We start from the raw sequence: 12,971 nt of genomic DNA, 5'->3' as shown, positions 1-12,971 counted from the left end.
TAAACATGGAGCATTTGTAGAGGGTAAACATTATTAGACGTTAAACCCAGGGAGTGGTGGAACTATTGTGATGAGAGTTTCGGTACAAGGTTTACTGACGTTTCCGGAGTGGGTCAATTTTTGTAATAAGCTCACTTTACAAAGCAAATAAGTGAAGAGACATAGTGAGGAGACAAAAAATTTCTTGCAAATGCCTTGATTTGTCAAGTACTTCAAATATCTCATAGGAGTTCGTTTCGTGATGGAATTATTCTAATGATATCTCATAACGTTTGTCTCAGGGGTTAAGGTGAGGTGTGAGGAAATTTGTTTTTATTTCTTCGTAAACGGAGCTGGGACGAATGCGATAGTCCCCGCTGACTGTTCACAGTGGGCCACAATAGTTAGAATTCTTTCTGAGAAAGCTTTAGCACCGGCATCATGTTCGGTAATGCTTACACCAGGTATTCCAGCTAGTGTGCGCCTTGGGCTGGTTTGCTGCAGAGGAAAGCCACATCTATTCGCGCATTCGTACGACAATCGCCTGCGCATCACACTTTCTCCCGTAATGGCCGTAATCACGCGGCAGCTTGCGCACATTTTAACCATCTTATATTTCTCTTTTCTCGATCAGCACAAAACACAGGAATCACCATTATCCCAAGGCAGTGCATCACGCCAGTTATCAATCCTTAAAATAAATCTTATAAGAAAACATTCACAAACTGCGCAGTGGGCTATCGGAGACGCCGTACTGGAGAGCTCTGGATTAATTTTGATCACCTGGGGTTCCCAATCGTGCACCTAAAGCCAGGTACGCGAGAATCTTTTGCAATTTGGTCACATCGGAATGTGGTCGCCGAGGCAGGGCATCGAACCAGCGACCTCGTGCTCAGCAGCGCAACGACACGGCCAATGATCCATCGGCAGTCAACCATCCTTCAAATTTCATCGAACACATTATCCGCTAGAAAAATACCTACCACTTATATTTATATCCAAAGTGGGCTTGTTTGACGCATAAATAAAATGGTAAATTAAGCGGTTTAAAACTTGCTGCATTATTTAGTAAAAGCGATTTTCACTCGAGTTGAACAGCATCGCTGATCAAGAACGACGGCAGGTCTGTTCAGAAGCGTTTTCAATGAGCGTGTAATACGAATTTTCAAACAGACATATCACATCCGACCAAACTTCTTCCCCTTGAATATGTTTTCCGCCCTTTTCCTCCTGTCCCACTGCTACGGTAAATGAAATAGCACATCGACAAATTCCCGGGCGTCAAATATTAGATGGGAACGTTCTCAGAGAACCTGTCCGCGCTCCGGCAGTTAAGCTTGATATACGAACACAGTCGCTTCGCTCGTTACTCCAATACTGCAAGACGTTACCATGCCTTTTTACCGGCGATCGTGCTTTTTCTGCGTATTTCTAAGGTCACAAACACTTGAATATAATTGTAATAATTACCGTTTTAATCAAACAAATTTCCCACATCTTTAGGTGCAGATTGATATTTTTGGTTAACAGCCTATTACAGGCATATAAATGAAAGCTACGTATTCGTTACAAACGTTCATTATAACCTTATCCTTAACGCCAGCGCTTTGTCTTGTGCTGCTTCATGTGGCCTACGAATGCGCATGATGATGCTAATTCGGCGTGCTTTTTTATGGACGAAGAAGAATATAAACAATACTGAACAGCTACAGTATTCTGCACAGATTTGGTCTGCCTCAACTTCCAAATATTTTTCATCGTACGCTGACATTAAGCTATTCCATAACGATGTTATTTTTACTGAGCACGTGAGCTGTATACAATTCGTTATTTTTTATATTACATTTTTCACCGACACGATAAGTACGATTCAGGGACACAAAGGTGGCAGGAACGGTCGTTTATCTCTTTCAGTAAGCGGGTTAAGGTATTCAGCTAATATAAGTGAAAGTGGTGTAAAATTGCGAAATCACCCACAGAAGCCAAACTAGGAGTAAAAACCAAAATGTAGCAGCAGTAGTGCATGAAAACGAACATAAAATTGTAGTTAACATAAGTTGTTCTTGTTCCAGCTCCCTTTCCAGGTAAGCGCCAAACAGGTTTCATCAATATTTTGTTATTAGCGACGTTTTGTTTAGACAAAAACAGCATTTCATGAAGGTCACAGCAAGAGCTGCTGACAACCACTGTAATGGTAATGGCGACTGACGCGTTTTAACAAGTTCACAACACTCACACGTCACCTGTCACATGGGATGAAACACGAACATGGTCAAAACGTGCGCAAAAAGCGAGGTCGCCTTAAGCGATGCAAGTGATCAAAACAGATAAACTGCTCGCGTTAGTGGACTACAGCTTCATATTTTTTAAATTGCCGACAAATTCTATACTCTTCCGAACAAAATCGCGAGGCTTCACGGCGCATACGCCGGTGGCCGTCACTCTTTGACGAGTTATCGATGCAATTGAAGACAGTGACGAATGAATTGGAGCCAATGAAACACTTGTATTCATGATTTAAACGAAGGTCCGATAAGTCAGGTTCTGATAGTCACTTCGAGGTGCCTGCGCCGTCACTCCGGGCTCGACGTTCTCTACGGAGTAGCGACAGTGTTCCAGCTCAAGCGCACTGTCACGAGAATTTATCGGGATCAACGAAGAATAGAACCATTGGCACGAAATCGCCTCATTATACAGGCCGCTCGATATTATAATATTTAGCCTCTGCTAGCAAGGAACAAGAACGACGATATCGACGGTGACGTCGCTATTCCAGCGGATGCCATCGCCCTGTGACGGCGCTAAGTAAAACGGCGCGTCATCGGCGATCGCCACCATCAATCCACGGGCAGCGCTCGAGAAACACGTTCTGACGAACTGCGCAAAATGCAACGCGCGAAGTCACGGACACATCAAGCGGGCGCGCGCGCGCGCGTGTTCGCACACCATAGAGTCGCGCGAGCGGCAATAAAAGCGACGCAGCAGCGGCGAGCGCCGTCGGGCGCCTTACCTGATCGAGCGTCCGGGTTGCGGTTGTTCCCGCCGCGGCGTCGAGAGCCGAGCGAGCGACGGTCACGCCGGAGCCTGGGCTACCACCAACTGAGCCCGGGCTCCCCCCGGCATCCGGGAACCTGGCGAGGGCCGGTGCTCCGACCAATCACGGCGCGGCCTGGGCGCCCACCCGCAATCGATGCGACACGACATGTGCGTCGCCCGCCGGCGCCCGTCGAGTGCGCACCGGCGCTTCCGCGTCTCTGCGCATGCGCGGAAGAGGACTCCAACATGGACGCTGACCGCGCGCGCCTGCGCGTCATGTGGCGGGAAAGCGCGGAGCGCGAGTTTCGATTCGCGATAGCGTTCCTCCGGCGGTGGTCGGCCTAGCTGTCCCGCCGCTTAGATCGTGTGCGGCGGCGTGCGAAGCTTGCCGTTTGGTGCACATGAAAGCGCTGCTGGCGGGTGGGCAGAAAGTAGACGAAACATAAAGTCCGGTACTTTCTTGTATCGCGGTACGCCCTTGTTTCGCGACAAAATTGTGCATTAGAAACTGCAGCAAGCGAAATGGGGGTTTCCCGGAAGGTAACGCTACACTTAGAAGGGGAATCTTAGGGTTCTCGTTTCTTTTTCGGTTCATTATTCCAAACATGGTGTTCCATCTCCCCAGCATCCTGTAGATAGTTTGTTCATTTACCCGGTCATAGCTTCGATTTCTTGGACAGAAGGTGCTCCTATATAGAGTGTCCTTTCTTTGTCATAAGTCACCGCTCACTTCCTTGCCAAGTTCATGGCCATACTGCAAACATATGTGTCGTGTCCAATCAGTACGTGACGAAACTGTCACAGTCTCGGCCCTTGAGCTTTCTATGCAACGTTCACGTGGATTTAGTGTCGATCGTTAGCAGTAATACTGGGTTTCAGCAGGTTGTCGCTGAGCAAATTTCTGCAGCCTGAGGTTTCGGGAACTGCGCTCAATAATATATTTTTCATTTCATTTTTTTTGTGTGTTTACGAGAGTTTGATATTCAACTCGATACTGGACTCATAAAGCTGTGTTCGATTGACTGGCATCTGCAGTAATCGATATAGTCTGCAGTGCTTATTATAAATGTGTGATGTGATTAACTTCCCTGTGCCCTCCCCATTTTTCTCCTTTATTTCACTCCTTTACAATCGGGTAAGCGTGGTGTACGTTTCAGCAGCCTATCAGTAGCCTGATTCTATTTCTCTGTGAGTACCTGTGTTTATATACGTTTACATGCCTAACAAGAACAATAATACTGAGTACTATATTTCGTTACACTGCACACTGTTTCCTAGCTTTTCTTTCTTGTTTTCTTAGGATGTGAAACACCGCTAAACAAGCTGCCAGCGTTACATGGAGCGCAGCTGCCTGTAAATTTTGTTAATACCCTGCGGACACACATTATGACACAAGAATGCGTCAGAAGAACGTTTCTTTCAGTTCGGAGTGTCTTAGAAGAATGGTTAGTATAAACGCCATAGTTCGAAATCACATCACATTACAGAGGGGATAGGCAGAGTTTTCCCTCCCCCCATCATAAGCTCAACAGATCACCAATCTAGCACGCTCCGCATGCTCCAGACGGGGTCCTACCCCTCTAGGGGCTTTCTGAACAAACTTCACCGCGACATCGATCCATTCTGCCCAGATTGTGGCACTGAATTTTGCTCATTAAATGACATGCTCTGGCAGTTCCCTGTGTTACAGGATTTTAACCAAGAAGAAGACTGGACGATGGCCATCACAGATCCCAGACAAGACGTCCAACTCCTGGCTGTCCAGAGGGCCCGTGAACGAGCGGAGAGGCACGGCCTCTCTGTTCCGACATGGGACTAGCCAACGGCTAGCAGGCCCCCCTGCCTAGCTTCTCAGGACCTAAATAAAGTGCTTACTACTACTACTACAACTGGCCCGTCAGCTTAGCTGATTATTGAAAGTACACTCGCGTGACTAAACGGGGCTTTATAGCAACCGATGGTGCTTCGGGTCTCAAAAAGGTTTGACTTTCCAAATTGAAAACGAAACGTAAAATATGCAGGACGAAGACACAAAGAACCGGACAGGACGGGGGCTACTAACAACTGCAAAGTCCGTTGGGAGTATTAGTGCACCAGAGAAGCGCATGCATGCCCTAAGAGTCGCCTACGTTTAAGTCGCTAAACGCTTGATTAGTAGCATGTTAAAACCCCCGGCAACCATCTTTTCACGAGTTGATATGCCCGAACCATCTCCAATTCCATTGTTACCAACAAACTTCCTTAACAAACGCAACCCAAGAAAGATGCTTCTTTGTTTAAAAATAGAATAGACGCATACCTAGGGGCATGTCAGGCCCACCAATGCTTACTGCCAACGCTTTGATGATTTCAGGCAGAAGTATACGTTAGCAGCGGCCAACCACTTCCTAGTGATAAAATACGTGCACCAACCACACCATTCACGTTGGATTACTAGTACGTCAGTTCATACGCGAAACCGTACTTTCGTTTGTGCTTTACGATGTGCCGATATTCGTAGTCACCTAAGAAGTGGTCGCGAAACTAGGTTTCTCTGCAATAGTTGTCATAATGGGGAGATGAAAAAACCGAGGCCTACTTCTACAAGTGCAGTTGAGCAATTAGCATCTGCACGTGGCAGAGGACGTGACATGCCTGCATCTTTACAAATAAATAAATAAATAAATAAATAAATAAATAAATAAATAAATAAATAAATAAATAAATTTTCACTCGCACACACACCGTTCGGTGGCACGCGGCGATGATTTCATCTCCATTGACGTCATACGGAACCTCACGGCGACGGCGACGGCGACGCCGACGGCAGAAATCTGCTTTGGAGTGTCCATATAATTGCTATCGCAATAATAAATAAATAAATAAATTTTCGGATTATCGTAAGTGAAAGTTGGTAAACTTAGCTTACATGTATATCTTTACGGAAGCCCGCCGCGTACTTATGAAGACATAATTCTAGCCTCCAGAACACAAAAAAATTGCCATGGTTGAACACAGTTGAGTCAAGTTTGTCGAGCGATAGCACGGTATTGCTTGCTTTTGGAAAGCACACAGATGCTGCTCGGCACCATCATTAACTACCGCATCTACAGTTGCCCCACAAGACAACACACAGACGCTGCTCGGCGCGGCATCCGCAGCGAACGAATTAACCTTCATGCTGCGTCTCGCTTCAACGTGAACTGAGCGTCGAAAACACAGCGCATACGAAGCTACCAGCACTCGGCGCACTTTGTACGCATCGCAGATCGCTTTCAAGATACGGGCGCCCACGCGGCGTACGCAGCAGCCGCCGGTAGTTTGCCCCAGTTTGACCTTGGCTGAGCTTGAAGGTCAGATTTACAGAACCAGCCGTTTTCTGGGTTTATACCTGGAGTAGTAGAGCTATCGCTCTAATAATTTCGGCCATTTTAGACCTGTCCTCACTGAACTCAGCTCATGCTGACAGAGGAAGGCACAATCTTTAACAATGTAGATGAGGAGTGACACGTCCAAAATGCCTTCAGGAGGGTGATGTCCCTATTAAATCATAAGGGGTTAGTAGCATTGGTAGCATTTTATTTTATTTTATTTTTATTAAGATTCCGCCTCGTTAATTTCCCGGTGTTTTGATACTTTGTTGCTGCCCTGTTCGATCCAGCAATTTATTTCAAACGTCTCCTCTGCGCCTGCCAGCACAGGTGACCGATGAGAACAGGGAGGTCGAGAAGCGCGTATTAAAGACAAAAGCAAAGCTAAGCAATCACGGCCAAGCGAAGCACGTTCTCGCACCAATCGGCGTTGAAGAAAAAAGAAGCGTGGTCGCACTTGACGGCCAAAGTACCGCGAGCATGGTCACGTTTTTCACTAGGCCAAACGAGTGTATTCAGAATGACGAATGGATAATCGCAATCGGGTGAGGGTGAAAATAACAATAAATCAAGAACATAGTGTGGAAGACTTGAAACTTGGGATAGTTGGTACAGAGAGAGAGAGAAAGGAAAAGCAGCAAGCTTAAACAGGTCCCAATCGGTCTGCTACCCCACCCTGGGAGATCGGAAAACGTGAAGAAAAAGCAAGGACGAAGGGAAAGGAATAACAAGTGATGCGTGCGCCCTCATAACAGTGTTCACGGCGTAAAGAAAGCTTATAGCTGAGCCCAGTCGTCTTGAAAAAGTGCAGCAGCGCTCTGGTGGTTTTCTGTGCATATGGCACTTGAGTATATGGTCCCAATATATTTTCTTCCGTCAGCCCTCTGTTGTCCAATTGGTTTTAGGTAGTACGCAAAGTTAGTTTGTACCCGCCGTGGTTGCTCAGTGGCTATGGTGTTGGGCTGCTGAGCACGAGGTCGCGGGATCGAATCCCAGGCACCGCATTTCGATGGGGGCGAAATGCGAAAACGCCCGTGTACTTAGATTTAGGTGCACGTTAAAGAACCCCAGGTGGTCGAAATTTCCGGAGTCCCCCACTACGGCGTGCCTCATAATCAGATCGTGGTTTTGGCACGTAAAACCCATAATTTAAAGTTAGTTTGTATTGCATCATCAAATAAAGAGAAGTAGGTAAGGATATGTGCATCGGCCTCATATTGCGCGACGTCGCCACGCGATGCGAAAACAAAAGAAGGGTACCATTCCTCCTACGGCTTACACTCCAATTCGCGAACTGTCATTTTCTTATCTTTATCTTTCTTGTAGAACGCCCGCGAACAAAAAAAAAATTGTTTGAACTTGGTGTTGATGCACTGCAGCGATCACAGCTTCAAAAGCAAGGAGGTTAAGCGGCGAGTATGACAGATAGCTTTATCGTCCTATCAAAACCCCACTTTTCGCTGCTCACGAGCACCATGAACGCAGAAAGAAGGAAAAAAGCAAGACGGGGTGCAGTCAGTAGAAGCAACGGCACCACTCTTTTCTTTTCATATGGCACTGCGGCGCCGCGCAGCATGCGCACGATAAGGATATTGCCGCACGCTCACGTGTTCCCTTTGATAAAACATTTCATCGACGATTACGATACGGCTTAATGCGAAATTTGGGCGCAGCTCTATACTTTTCATTTCGAGATATATTGGCTGGTGCGGACAATCTGTTTCGTGCGGCACGTTGAAAATGGAACGAAGTGTGGCGCGAATGCCTCGCTAATCGGGAGATCGCGAGAGGTAGCGCGGGGTTGATGCGTAGGCGCGCTTCATAGCCGCCGCCGCAGACAGACCTCCGCTCATGCAGCGCTTTCTTTCCAAATATGGTATCGGTGGCGTGATGGGTGAACAGACGACGCGGGCTACTCTGGCGCCATCTCGTAGCCATCGTCACCAGCAATACGCGGCGGCACTATGCTTTTCTTCTCACGCTTTCGCCATACCCTCCTCCTCCACTTTCCGCCTCGTGGTTCTGCTGCACCCTCCTCCTCCTCTTTCCTCCTGGCGCTCTCTTCGCTATCGCTGTTTTTCACCTCCCGCTGCTCTCTGCGTTCGCTCTTTCATCCTTCGCTGTGCTTGTTCGGTCGGTTACGAATAACGCCGAGGGACACCAACGCCGACGCTCGCCGCAGGAATGGGCACCTAAAAGCTGTGCTCTAAAATGAAGATAGTAGGCATTCACAAAATTTTCACTAAGCACTGCGTGTTGTGACAATAGCCGTTTATGAAAGGGACACTTCCGCAAGTGACACATCAAAGTTGCGCCGTATCGAAGTAAACTAGGCGGTTGTCGAAGGCGCGATGAAAGGTCAAGAGAGTGTAGTCGCGAGTTGACCACCATTCCCCTAAACTTCAATGTTCTAATCAAGTGCGACGAACAAGCAGGCGAAGTTTCCGCGCTGCATGAGGCTTTGACAATAGTACAGGCAGACGCTGGACTTGTTCCTAGGCGGGACGCGCTGCTTAGTCGGTTCTTTCGTAGCCGATGATGCCAAAATGGTCCAATACCCACTGAAATTTGATTTTGTGCCCATGATCAACAGCGCAGTAGCAAGCTGCTCTGATTTCAGATACCAGCTGTTCATAAGGGCTATGACGTAGGCTTGATTTCAGAATTTGGAGGATCGCCGCATAATTACAAGGTATGGCCCACCGGTGATGTGGGTATTGATGGATGCAGCCAACTGTCTCGTGCTGCTCTCATAGGTGCTTACCTCTGAGAGCGGCAAGTTCCGATCCCGTTGACATGGTATAGAAAAACTTGAACTTGATCGACGGCAATCTTGATGGGATGATCACCGCACCGGACGGGCTGTTTGAAGCAACCCAACCATTTGGGTATACATGCACACAATCATAGTATGCCTATTATAGGGGCTATAAGGTGACTTTGTTTCAAGGCTTGCTGCGGTACCTCCGCCTTCTTTCTAATGCCAGGAACATCAAAATTCACTGCAGGTTATCGGAGCCGCCCCAAAGCAGTCGGCGGGCGAGTCATGGTCATGAAGCCTGATATGAGCGATGCACGGTGAGTAGTCACATTAACAAAAAATCAGGGCGTTGTCTTCTCGTTGGCAGAGAGGCTAAATGGTGGGATTGAACGCGGGTTAAGGGGGGCATGTAAATTTTGATAAATTCTGTGCGCTTCGATGGCTATGTGTGTCGACACCGGATGATTTTGGCCAATACAATCGCTGCGCCTGTAGACGCACACCGGGGAAGGGCGCGGTACCGGAGCACTTGGGCTTGTAGGTTTTAGTTGGTGTACATTCCGCTGGTGTCTTAGGCACCTAGCAGAACCCAATAAGAATAGGACAGATAACGTGTTCTGCTTGGTGCCTGCACACGGCAATGAACATGCTTTCCGTACCGTCTCAACAGAGCGAACAGAGCAATAGTTTTGATGCTTCAGGTACTTTTCTAGACTTTTATGGTTGCACATTTCGGGGTAAGTGTTGCATGCAGTTCATATTTATACAGGTAGATGCAGAAGCAAAAACAACAGAGGTGTCTTTAATAGATGAAGCGAAATCCGTCCTGATAAATCCAGCGCGGAATATTCACAAGCCTCTCTCTCTCTCTCTGCGTTGTATTATTGTAGCCAACTAAAGGGCAGCAAAGCCATTTGCTTTTCTGAGTGATCCCCAAGACCTGTGCTTTTCATACACTAAGAAATTCTAGGTTATCTACAGATCAGATCAGCCACCGCCGTCTATAGATAAAACAAAGTGAGGCTTTACTATGAGGTTGCGAGTCTTTATTCTTTTGTGCAATATTTGTACACACAACTCAAGTCGAGCCTCACGCCGCAGCACAGCCGAAATAAAGTTGTGCAAGCATTTGTAGACGAACGAAAATGACTGCACTCGGCAGACGCGCGCCCTTTCTTCGGATGCATATAGCATGCTGATCACGTAGACGCCTTGCTCGCTGTACTTCGGTGAACAAGCAATGACTTTACTCTTTATGGTCTTCCCATGCGGGAGCGTGCACGTAGTAACTCGCTTTTCTTTTGATCCTTCCAAGCTTCGGGTCGCGGTTATAGCTGACGCGGAAAAGAGATTAGTGCGCGTTCCGCATTTACAGGCTCAAAGGTCTTTCGGTGCAATCTACATTAAACAGGCCAACGTACCACAGCGTTCAATGATAGTCGTATCCGCATCCAAACGCCAAAGAGAAAGTGTTTTTGAGTTTACTGAATGCACAGTTACTCGTTCTATCAAACCATGGTGGCCTTTAATCTTCACGAACGTGCCATACAAATTCATATGCGATAGATGTTATCTGCAACCGAGTTGACGTATGACGCTAGCGGAAACCTGTGCAAGTTTTGTCCTACCTCAGTTGTAATTACTTGAAATGTATTTGGCCGTAACCTTCCGCAAGAATGTTATGATGAAATGCGGATGAATGTATTTATGTACGCAGGTAAACGCTGATACGGCAAGTCGTGTGATTGTGGACTGCTTTATCAAGTTGCGGCATAAGAACACTTAGTTCTGCGACCCGGTGGTGCTAAGCACTTGACGCTAATTGAGTTAAGACTTTCATGCATAAGAAGTTATTTTTATGAGTGACATGATATTCTACGGAGAACGCACTGCCCTGAGAAGTTAAGCGCGCATTGAAACTGTCTCTCCCTGAGATATTAATATGCAGAAAAAGAGCCGCAATGTTCGTTTTGAGAAAAGGAAAGAGAGAGAGGGAAAGGCAGAGAGGCTGTCTAGACTTTATCTAGTTTGCTATCCTATACGTGGGAGGAGGATGTGAAAGAGAGAGAGAACTACCGAGAGAAGAGAAGAGTTCAAATTATGCACGTGCACTCGACGATGCTTCTACAGTGGTAACTCAAGTCTGTCATATTCAGATATGGGTGGTGTCTAAAACGTAGCAGCCATGACATTGTTTCCGGCTCCGAAATCACGTATGGCGCATGCAGTTCGCAAAGAGCATAGTCTTCGAGATCTCTTTCTTTAACTCAGAGGCAACCGTCGCTGGGGCGCAGATTTTTACAGTACTTATTGTAGGAGAGCTCATGCAGCTTTCTGGGCTAATGAGCTATGAGGCTAGGCTCCCGGGAACTTTGCTTCGGTAAAAGGCCGATTGTCCTGCCTGTTCAAGGCACGCTAGAATCAACGTAAAGAAAGTCAGCACAGAACTAGCCGCACCTAGGTGGCATAGTGTGCTATCTTATTTTAATTTATCAGCGACATCAAAGTTCTTTGTAACCTTGTCAATCAAGCTTCTCCCACCTGCTTGGTCGTACCTTTCGCGTATTATTCTCACGCACTTGTGCTATTCAAATCGTTTACTGGATTAGTCCTTAGAAAATACTGTCATCCACGCACGAGACAAGCATTTTTATGCTACCGAAGCCAGCCACCTACAATTTTGCCCTGTAGGCTGCAAATCCTTTCAGGTGCTGCTGGAACACCGCGCCCATCGCTCGTCGGCCCACAAAGCGGTGAAGGCACTTTTGTGCTTCTTGAGGACGGCGGGCTTGTGTGAACATCTGTGACTGTTAGTGCAATACCGCACCCGCGTCAGCGAACTCCACCGCTAATTTCCTTCTTTCCTTCCCTCCTCTCTCTCCCTATCATCTTTTTGTTCGCCTTTCCCATTCCCCCGTGTAGGGTAGCCAACCGCACGTTATTCTGGTTAACCTTCCTGCCTTCTGATTTTCTCTTTCCTCCTCCTTCAACATTTCAAAGACACCACCAGTTCTTTTTATTACTCTTACAAAAGAACAAACACAATGTATTGAATGAATGATTTTAGAAGTGCATTAGGTAGAAACTAAGGAGGCGTTAAAGGAATACGGACACAAAAGCTGGCAGGTGGTTTTTTGCGTCTGAAAAAAAGTTGAACTGTTGAAAATGACGAATACAATAAGCTGCTTTGAAAAAAAGAACCAGAAACATCTTTCTTTGTGTGATTGATTTTCTGTTGCACCTTGCCTCTAAGCGGCCGCCGGCAGAAGCTGAAATTTGACGTTATAACACCCACCCACGGCCAAGGTCGGCTACAGCTGTCACAGTGTTTCCAGGGGTGTCGGTCCCTCGCAGCGTTTGTTTAACCCCTTTCGGCGATCTTCGCACGTAGTCCGTCTGAAACACTATCCTCGTCGGCGCTCCACGCAGGTGGTGCGTCTTACATGAGGCTTCCCGCAGTCGTCACTCGGTATTGACGCGTTCTTCGCGGCGGAAGGAAATGCCCAGACATTGCTGCTATAACAGCATCGTCGGTCGTGACACGCCGTCGCACACGTTTCCCAGAGACGAGAAGGTGCGTAAACTTTGGATACCTGCCTATTAGAGAGCTTTAGCTTGTCCGGTAATCGGGTAAACGCGGGCGTTGGGGCGTTCGGGCGGAACCGTAAACGTGAGCGGCCTGTATGGTGCTGCCACCTGGGGCGCAGGGCTCAATCAGAAAAAAAAAAAAAAAAAACCTAATATTGCAGTAACCAAGTGTATTCTACTTCGCTGCTGGTGTAAATCTTCGGCAGCAACACGATTACGCCACTGCCGAAAATTTACACCAGGAAATGACCAATAAT

General features: G+C 47.2%; 1 protein-coding gene across 1 annotated transcript in view; it reads right to left on the bottom strand.

Moving 5' to 3' along the window:
* Positions 1–3,187, bottom strand: part of LOC119456813 (glutamate-gated chloride channel) — a 357,609-nt gene extending 354,422 nt beyond the window's left edge. Inside the window, exon 1 of the mRNA XM_037718631.2 lies at positions 2,990–3,187. The gene's annotated coding sequence lies outside the window, so the exon portion shown is untranslated. The remainder of the gene's footprint in view (positions 1–2,989) is intronic.
* Between the last annotated feature and the right edge of the window lie 9,784 nt (positions 3,188–12,971).

Source organism: Dermacentor silvarum, chromosome 6 (assembly GCF_013339745.2).
Source record: "Dermacentor silvarum isolate Dsil-2018 chromosome 6, BIME_Dsil_1.4, whole genome shotgun sequence".
Classification (NCBI taxonomy): Eukaryota; Metazoa; Arthropoda; class Arachnida; order Ixodida; family Ixodidae; genus Dermacentor; species Dermacentor silvarum.
Note: the sequence above shows the minus strand (reverse complement) of the source record. Positions and strands in the feature narration are given on the sequence as shown.